This window comes from Macaca mulatta, chromosome 4 (genome assembly GCF_049350105.2).
Source record: "Macaca mulatta isolate MMU2019108-1 chromosome 4, T2T-MMU8v2.0, whole genome shotgun sequence".
NCBI classification, from domain to species: domain Eukaryota; kingdom Metazoa; phylum Chordata; class Mammalia; order Primates; family Cercopithecidae; genus Macaca; species Macaca mulatta.
In genome coordinates, this window is record NC_133409.1 from 48,268,391 (window position 1) to 48,278,334 (window position 9,944).

Genomic DNA, 9,944 nt, shown 5'->3' on the forward strand with positions numbered 1-9,944 from the left:
TACATAGTAATTTCATTATTGTGGATTTCCCTTTTTATATTTTAAGAAATATATGAATGGCTTAGTGTAAAAGATGTAGAATGCAAGTCTCATTCCTATGTATGCAAACCATTGATACACGCCTAAGTTCTTCCATTTGACCAAGGTAAAATCTGTTCTTCCATTTGACCAAGGTAAAATCTGTTCTTCCATTTGACCAAGGTAAAATCTGTTCACATCCTCCTCTTTCCTCCTGAAAAATTACTTTCTGTCAATGCATTTATTACAAATGTTTGTTTGATGCTTGTTAATTTTCCATTTGTCTGGTACTGTGCCTTTTTGTTTGACCTGCTGAGTCCTAATATAGACATTAGGGTGGATGGGTACATAAAGATTTGTCTTGAATTTTGAGTCTTTCTTTGTTTCCTGAGGATAATATCTTTTATTAGTCTTCTGCACAAAAATTTTATCCTTTGATCTGTGGGCAGCTTACAGAAAAAATGCCTAGGAATATGACTAAAATTTTTAAAAACCATTATATTTTTAAAGCCATTATTTTTATTTTTTATTTATATATTTATTTGATTGTAAGTTGATGGATTATAGCTATATATATATTTATGGAGAATAAAGTGATATGATTTATGAGTACAATGTGTAATAAATAAAGCTAATATTTTTAAATGTATGAATGTCTTCTATTGAATCATGACATGCATAATAGGTGTCCTGAAATATTATAATTTCAAAAGAATTGCTTTACTATAACTTCTTTCATAATTTGCCTACACATGCACTCCTCTGCTTGATCTTTTGTTTCTGCTATGACAAGGGGGAAGTTTTTTAAAGTACATGTCATTTACAAAGAGTCCCTTCACACAACTGACTCTTGAAAAGCAGATACCTTCAATAAGTCAGCCAAGTAAATTCCCGTGAAGTCAAAAGACAGAAGTAAACGCTCCCTACCCCAGTCCCTTCTTCACAAACTTTTTTTTTTTTTGGTTCCATAAACCTCTTTCTAAAAATATGCAAGGTTTCCAGGACAATACTTGATTCTGTTATTTCTTGTACAAATTTACAGGTCTAAAATTCCTTCTAGTTTTATTCCAAAAATAAAATTCCAGGTCTCTTTAATAAGTAGTTTCATATGAATTCCCTCATTCATTTGTTTTCCTGACAAATTTTTATTATCTGACTCAAATGCATCAACTACGATATTGTAATCTGAAGATAAAAATATGAATAAGAAAATTTTCCCACCTTCATAAACTAATGGTGATACAGGTTTAGAATTACCAGAATGCACAATGATGAAGTGCTAACTGAGGAAGCAGCACTAAGGAGAAAGAAAGAAACGATATTTGAACGAACCAAGAAAAGCCTCCCAGAAGAGTTGGGTCATAAAAATCGTGTAGGTGCTGATCAAGTGACGAGGCAGAGGATGGACTTTCTAAGTGGCAGGAGGTGAATGATAGGGCAGGCAGGTCAAAAGAAAAGTCAAGGAAAAATAGGATGTTGACAGACACTAAAGGGTCTATATACCAATTACCTTGAGGACATGGGGGATTCATAACAGGTTTTCAAATGCCGATTGAAATAAACACATTTAAGGTCATAACTATCTGTAAGAAACATACATTATTACCCTTTTTTCTGGCACATAATATTAATATGTTGTTTAATGTGACTGTTGTTATCTTTAGATATGACTTCATTGATGTTCCAAATTTTACACAGTCAAACATGGTCCAGAACCATTTCTTGTTTAATTAATTATTCTAAGTGCCTAGTGAGTACTCATAAAATACTACATGACTATAAGGAAGCACTCTTTTCGGTAAAGAGTTTGGTTATTGGACAATCAAGATATAGCACATCTTTATGTTTATAAAATACCTCTTTGACCATAAGCATGTCTCAATGTTTTATTATTATGTATTTCACTAGCTTGATGTGGTCTCAGTTCTTGTTTAGGTTTCTGCTCTAAGGAATTGAATCATAAAAGTGAAGGAGAAAGCCCTGCGCAGGCTGTGAAACATAGGTCAATCTTTGGGAAAATAGGTGTAGGGAACAGTGGCTTTCTGAGACATAATCCAGCAAATCAAAAAAATATATATTTTTGCATTCAGCCTTGATGGGGTAACAGGACCCAGATTTACCTTCCCACCACAAACAACTGGAGCATTGGACAAAATATATGAACAACTGTCTCAGGATGTCTGGCAATGAACTCTGCATGTTTGTGATCCCTAATAAAACAGTACAAAATAAAAAGAATGGTGCATTAGTGACCTGTACCAAGCTAATCTAACATATGTGTTTTATCAGTCTATTTTCACGCTGCTGATAAAACCATACCTGAGACTGGGTGATTTATAAAGAAAAATTGGTTTAATGGACTCACAGTTCCGCGTGGCTGGGGAGGCCTCAAATCATGGCGGAAGGCAAAAGGCACTTCTTACATAGCATAAAGCAAGACAGAATGAGAACCAGATGAAAGGGGTTTCCCCTTATAAAATCATCAGATCTTGTGAGACTTATTCACTGCCATGAGAACAGTATGGGGGAAACCATCCCCATGATTCAATTATCTCTCACTGGCTCCCTCCTGCAACACATGAGGATTGTGAAAACGACAAATCAAGATGTGATTTGGGTGGGGACACAGTCAAACCATATCACGTGTAATTTTAGTTATGGGGAAATACTTGAAAATGGAAAAATTTTTTGTAAATTTGATGAAAACTGTAAATGCACAGATTCAAGAAGCTCAACAAATCCCAAGACAGATAAACATATACACATGAAGACACAAACATGCCAAAGCCCATCATAATTAAAATGCTGATAATAAGTAATGATGAACAAAAAACTTTTCTTGTTGTTCTTTTTGTTTTGTTTTGAGACAGGGTCTCACTCTGTCACCCACGCCGGAGTGCAGTAGTGTGATCTCAGCTCAGAAATCCTGTGAGTCAAAAGATATCTATAACGTACTAAATGAAAAACACTCATGACCTAGCCGTATCCAGCAGGAATATCCTTTAATAGAGCCTTTAAGAATAAAGAAAAACATAAAGATTTTTAGACAAGCAAAAGCTAAGAAATATTTGTCACTAGAAAATTTGGGTGGGAAGAGCCAGATGGCCAAATAGGAACAGCTCCAGTCTCCAGCTCCCAGCGCGAGCAACACAGAAGACAGGTAATTTCTGCATTTTCAACTGAGGTACTGGGTTCATCTCACTGGGGAGTGCCGGACAATCAGTGCTGGTCAGTTGCTGCAGCCCAACCAGTGAGAACTGAAGCAGGGCGAGGCATTGCCTCACCTGGGAAGCGCAAGGGGGAAGGGAATCCCTTTTCCTAGCCAGGGGAACTGAGACACACAACACCTGGAAAATCGGGTAACTCACACCCCAATACTGCACTTTACCAAGGGTCTTAGCAAACGGGCACACCAGGAGATTATATCCCACACCTAGCCGGGAGGGTCCCATGCACACGGAGCCTCCCTCATTGCTAGCACAGCAGTCTGCGATCTAACGGCAAGGCAGCAGCAAGGCTGGGGCAGGGGCATTTGCCATTGCTGAAGCTTAAGTAGGTAAACAAAGCCGCTGGGAAGCTCCAACTGGGTGGAGCTCACAGCAGCTCAAGGAGGCCTGCCTGTCTCTGTAGACTCCACCTCTGGGGACAGGGCACAGCTAAACAACAACAACAACAAAAAAGCAGCAGAATCCTCTGCAGATGCAAACAACTCTGTCTTTGAAGAGAGCAGTGGATCTCCCAACACGGAGGTTGAGATCTGAGAAGGGACAGACTGCCTGCTCAAGTGGGTCCCTGACCCCTGAGTAGCCTAACTGGGAGACATCCTCCACTAGGGGCAGACCAACACCCCACACCTCACATGGTGGAGTACACCCCGGAAAGGAAGCTTCCAAAGCAAGAATCAGACAGGTACACTCGCTGTTCAGCAATATTCTATCTTCTGCAGCCTCTGCTGCTGATACCCAGGCGAACACAGCCTGGAGTGGACCTCAAGCAATCTCCAACAGACCTACAGCTGAGGGTCCTGACTGTTAGAAGGAAAACTAACAAACGGGAAGGACACCCACACCAAAACCTGATCAGTACGTCACCATCATCAAACACCAGAGGCAGATAAAACCACAAAGATGGGGAAAAAGTCAGACAGAAAAGCTGAAAATTCAAAAAATAAGAGCGCATCTCCCCCTGCAAAGGAACACAGCTCATCGCCAGCAACGGATCAAAGCTGGATGGAGAATGACTTTGCCGGGATGAGAGAAGAAGGCTTCAGTCCATCAAACTTCTCAGAGCTAAAGAAGGAATTATGTACCCAGCACAAAGAAACTAAAAATCTTGAAAAAAGAGTGGAAGAATTGATAACTAGAATAATTAATGCAGAGAAGGCCATAAATGAACTGACAGAGATGAAAACCATGACACCAGAAATACGTGACAAATGCACAAGCTTCAGTAACCGACTCGATCAACTGGAAGAAAGAGTATCAGCGATTGAGGATCAAATGAATGAAATGAAGCAAGAAGAGAATCTAAAGAAAAAAGAAGAAAAAGAAATGAACAAAGCCTGCAAGAAGTATGGGATTATGTAAAAAGACCAAATCTACGTCTGATTGGGGTGCCTGAAAGTGAGGGGGAAAATGGAACCAAGTTGGAAAACACTCTTCAGGATATCATCCAGGAGAACTTCCCCAACCTAGTAGGGCAGGCCAACATTCAAATTCAGGAAATACAGAGAATGCCACAAAGATAATCCTCGAGAAGAGCAACTCCAAGACACATAATTGCCAGATTCACCAAAGTTGAAATGAAGGAAAAAATCTTAAGGGCAGCCAGAGAGAAAGGTCGGGTCACCCACAAAGGGAAGCCCATCAGACTAACAGCAGATCTCTCGGCAGAAACTCTACAAGCCAGGAGAGAGTGGGGGCCAATATTCAAAATTCTTAAAGAAAAGAATTTTAAACCCAGAATTTCATATCCAGCCAAACTAAGTTTCATAAGTGAAGGAGAAATAAAATCCTTTACAGATAAGCAAATGCTTAGAGATTTTGTCACCACCAGGCCTGCCTTACAAGAGATGCTGAACGAAGCACTAAACATGGAAAGGAACAACCGGTACCAGCCATTGCAAAAACATGCCAAAATGTAAAGACCATCGAGGCTAGGAAGAAACCATCAACTAACGAGCAAAATAACCAGTTAATATCATAATGGCAGGATCAAGTTCACACATAACAATATTAACCTTAAATGTAAATGGACTAAATGGTCCAATTAAAAGACACAGACTGGCAAACTGGATAAAGAGTCAAGACCCATCAGTTTGCTGTGTTCAGGAGACCCATCTCACATGCAGAGACATATATAGGCTCAAAATAAAGGGATGGAGGAAGATCTACCAAGCAAATGGAGAACAAAAAAAAGCAGGGGTTGCAATACTAGTCTCTGATAAAACAGACTTGAAACCATCAAAGATCAAAAGAGACAAAGAAGGCCATTACATAATGGTAAAGGGATCAATTCGACAGGAAGAGCTAACTATCCTAAATATATATGCGCCCAATACAGGAGCACCCAGATTCATAAAGCAAGTCCTTAGAGACTTACAAAGAGACTTAGACTCCCATACAATAATAATGGGAGACTTCAACACCCCACTGTCAACATTAGACAGATCAACGAGACAGAAAGTTAACAAGAATATCCAGGAATTAAACTCATCTCTACAGCAAGCAGACCTAACAGACATCTACAGAACTCTCCACCCCAAATCAACAGAATATACATTCTTCTCAGCACCAATTCACATTTATTCCAAAATTGACCACATAATTGGAAGTAAAGCACTCCTCAGCAAATGCACAAGAACAGAAATTATAACAAACTGTCTCTCAGACCACAGTGCAATCAAACTAGAACTCAGGATTAAGAAACTCAACCAATAGAAAATCTAGAAGAAATGGATAATTTCCTGGACACTTACACTCTTCCAAGACTAAACCAGGAAGAAGTTGAATCCCTGAATAGACCAATAGCAGGCTCTGAAATTGAGGCAATAATTAATAGCCTACCAACGAAAAAAAGTCCAGGACCAAATGGATTCACAGTTCAATTCTCCCAGAGGTACAAGGAGGAGCTGGTACCATTCTTTCTGAAACTATTCCAATCAATAGAAAAAGAGGGAATCCTCCCTAACTCATTTTATGAGGCCAACATCATCCTGATACCAAAGCCTGGCAGAGACACAACAAAAAAAGAGAATTTTAGACCAATATCCCTGATGAACATCGATGCAAAAATACTCAATAAAATACTGGCAAACCGGATTCAGCAGCACATCAAAAAGCTTATCCACCATGATCAAGTGGGCTTCACCCCTGGGATGCAAGGCTGGTTCAACATTCGCAAATCAATAAACATAATCCAGCATATAAACAGAACCAAAGACAAGAACCACATGATTATCTCAATAGATGCAGAAAAGGCTTTTGACAAAATTCAACAGCCCTTCATGCTAAAAACGCTCAATAAATTCGGTATTGATGGAACGTACCTCAAAATAATAAGAGCTATTTATGACAAACCCACAGCCAATATCATACTGAATGGGCAAAAACTGGAAAAATTCCCTTTGAAAACTGGCACAAGACAGGGATGCCCTCTCACCACTCCTATTCAACATAGTGTTGGAAGTTCTGGCTAGGGCAATCAGGCAAGAAAAAGAAATCAAGGGTATTCAGTTAGGAAAAGAAGAAGTCAAATTGTCCCTCTTTGCAGATGACATGATTGTATATTTAGAAAACCCCATTGTCTCAGCCCAAAATCTCCTTAAGCTGATAAGCAACTTCAGCAAAGTCTCAGGATACAAAATTAATGTGCAAAAATCACAAGCATTCTTATACACCAATAACAGACAAACAGAGAGCCAAATCAGGAATGAACTTCCATTCACAATTGCTTCAAAGAGAATAAAATACCTAGGAATCCAACTTACAAGGGATGTAAAGGACCTTTTCAAGGAGAACTACAAACCACTGCTCAGTGAAATAAAAGAGGACACAAACAAATGGAAGAACATACCATGCTCATGGATAGGAAGAATCAGTATCGTGAAAATGGCCATACTGCCCAAGGTAATTTATAGATTCAACGCCATCCCCATCAAGCTACCAATGACTTTCTTCACAGAATTGGAAAAAACTGCTTTAAAGTTCATATGGAACCAAAAAAGAGCCCGCATCTCCAAGACAATCCTAAGTCAAAAGAACAAAGCTGGAGGCATCACACTACCTGACTTCAAACTATACTACAAGGCTACAGTAACCAAAACAGCATGGTACTGGTACCAAAACAGAGATATAGACCAATGGAACAGAACAGAGTCCTCAGAAATAATACCACACATCTACAGCCATCTGATCTTTGAGAAACCTGAGAGAAACAAGAAATGGGGAAAGGATTCCCTATTTAATAAATGGTGCTGGGAAAATTGGCTAGCCATAAGTAGAAAGCTGAAACTGGATCCTTTCCTTACTCCTTATACGAAAATTAATTCAAGATGGATTAGAGACTTAAATGTTAGACCTAACACCATAAAAACCCTAGAATAAAACCTAGGTAGTACCATTCAGGACATAGGCATGGGCAAGGACTTCACGTCTAAAATACCAAAAGCAATGGCAACAAAAGTCAAAATTGACAAATGGGATCTAAGTAAACTAAAGAGCTTCTGCACAGCAAAAGAAACTACCATCAGAGTGAACAGGCAACCTACAGAATGGGAGAAAATGTTTGCAATCTACTGATCTGACAAAGGGCTAATATCCAGAACCTACGAAGAACTCAAACAAATTTACAAGAAAAACACAAACAACCCCATAAAAAAGTGGGCAAAGGATATGAACAGACATTTCTCAAAAGAAGACATTCATACAGCCAACAGACACATGAAAAAATGCTCATCATCACTGGCCATCAGAGAAATGCAAATCAAAACCACAATGAGATACCATCTCACACCAGTTAGAATGGCAATCATTAAAAAGTCAGGAAACAACAGGTGCTGGAGAGGATGTGGAGAAATAAGAACATTTTTACACTGTTGGTGGGTTTGTAAACTAGTTCAACCATTATGGAAAATAGTATGGCGATTCCTCAAGGATCTAGAACTAGAAGTACCATAAGACCCAGCCATCCCATTACTGGGTATATACCCAAAGGATTATAAATCATACTGCTATAAAGACACATGCACACGTATGTTTATTGCAGCACTATTCACAATAGCAAAGACTTGGAATCAACCCAAATGTCCATCAGTGACAGACTGGATTAAGAAAATGTGGCACATATACACCATGGAATACTATGCAGCCATAAAAAAGGATGAGTTTGGGTCCTTTGTAGCGATATGGATGCAGCTGGAAACCATCATTCTCAGCAAACTATTGCAAGAACAGAAAACCAAACACCGCATGTTCTCACTCATAGGTGGGAACTGAACAATGAGATCACTTGGACTCGGGAAGGTGAACATCACACACCGGGGCCTATCATGGGGAGGGGGGAGGGGGGAAGGATTGCATTGGGAGTTATATCTGATGTAAATGACGAGTTGATGGGTGCTGACGAGTTGATGGGTGCAGCACACCAACAGGGCACAAGTATACATATGTAACAAACCTGCACGTTATGCACATGTACCCTAGCACTTAAAGTATAATAATAATAATAATAATAATAATAAAGAAAATTTGTACCACAGAAATGTTAAATGTTGTTCTTCAGGAAAATTACGTAATAAACTTAAATCTTTGCAAAGTATTGAAATTGAAAAGTACAGAAATAGTAAATGTGAATAAACATTGTTCTCATTTTTTGATTCCTTAATAGATAATTCTCAGTGAAAAACAATATAATCAATATATTGTATGTTTTGTAATACATGTAGAAAGTGAAGTCTATGCAAAAATACAGGTTGAGTATCCCTTGGCCAAAATGCTTTGTTTTGAATTTGAAGTGTTTTGAATTTTGGATTTTTTGAATATTGGAATATTTGAGTACACATAATGAGGTATCTTGGGAATGGGACCCAAGTCTAAACACAAAGGTAATCCATGTTTTATATACACCTTATACACATATCCTGAAGGTAATTTTATGCAATATATTTAATATTTTTGTGCATGAAATAAAGTTTTTATGCAATGAGTTGTAGAAGGCAAAGATGTCAGGTATGGAATTTTCCACTTGAAGCATCAATTTGGTACTCAAAATGTTTTGAATTTTGGAGCATTTCAAATTTCAGACAGAAAAGATGAAAAGGATGTATCCTGTTGTACAGTTCTTACTTTATATGGGAAGAGGTATAATATTAATTGAAGGCAGACTGTGAAAAGTTAATGATGCATATTGTAAAACTTAAAGCAAACACTTTTAAAAAGAGAGAAACACTAAGTCATAGTGCTGATGAAACAGACTAAAATGAAATACTTGATTTATATGATAGAGGGCAGGAAAAGAGAAAAAAGAACTCAGAACAAGTGGGTCAAAGAGAACATAAATAGTAAGACAAAGAATTTCAACATAATTCTATTAATAATTACATTAAACCCAAATGGTATAAACAGTCCAATTAAAAGATGGAGATTGTAAGACTGAATAAAAAAATATGACCTACTACTTATATACTGTCTATAAGAAATTCACTTTAAATATCAAAAAAGGATAAAAGTAAAAGGATGATAAAAGATGTAACATAAACACTGTGTAAAAGTGTAACTAAACACTGATCATAATAAAGCTGAACTGTGTCTTTTAAGATTATATGGGAATTCAAAACAAGAAATATCACCAGGGATAAAGAGGGCATTTCATAAGACTAAAGTGTTCAATTTATCAAAATATCATATCTGTTATCAGGCCATCATAAC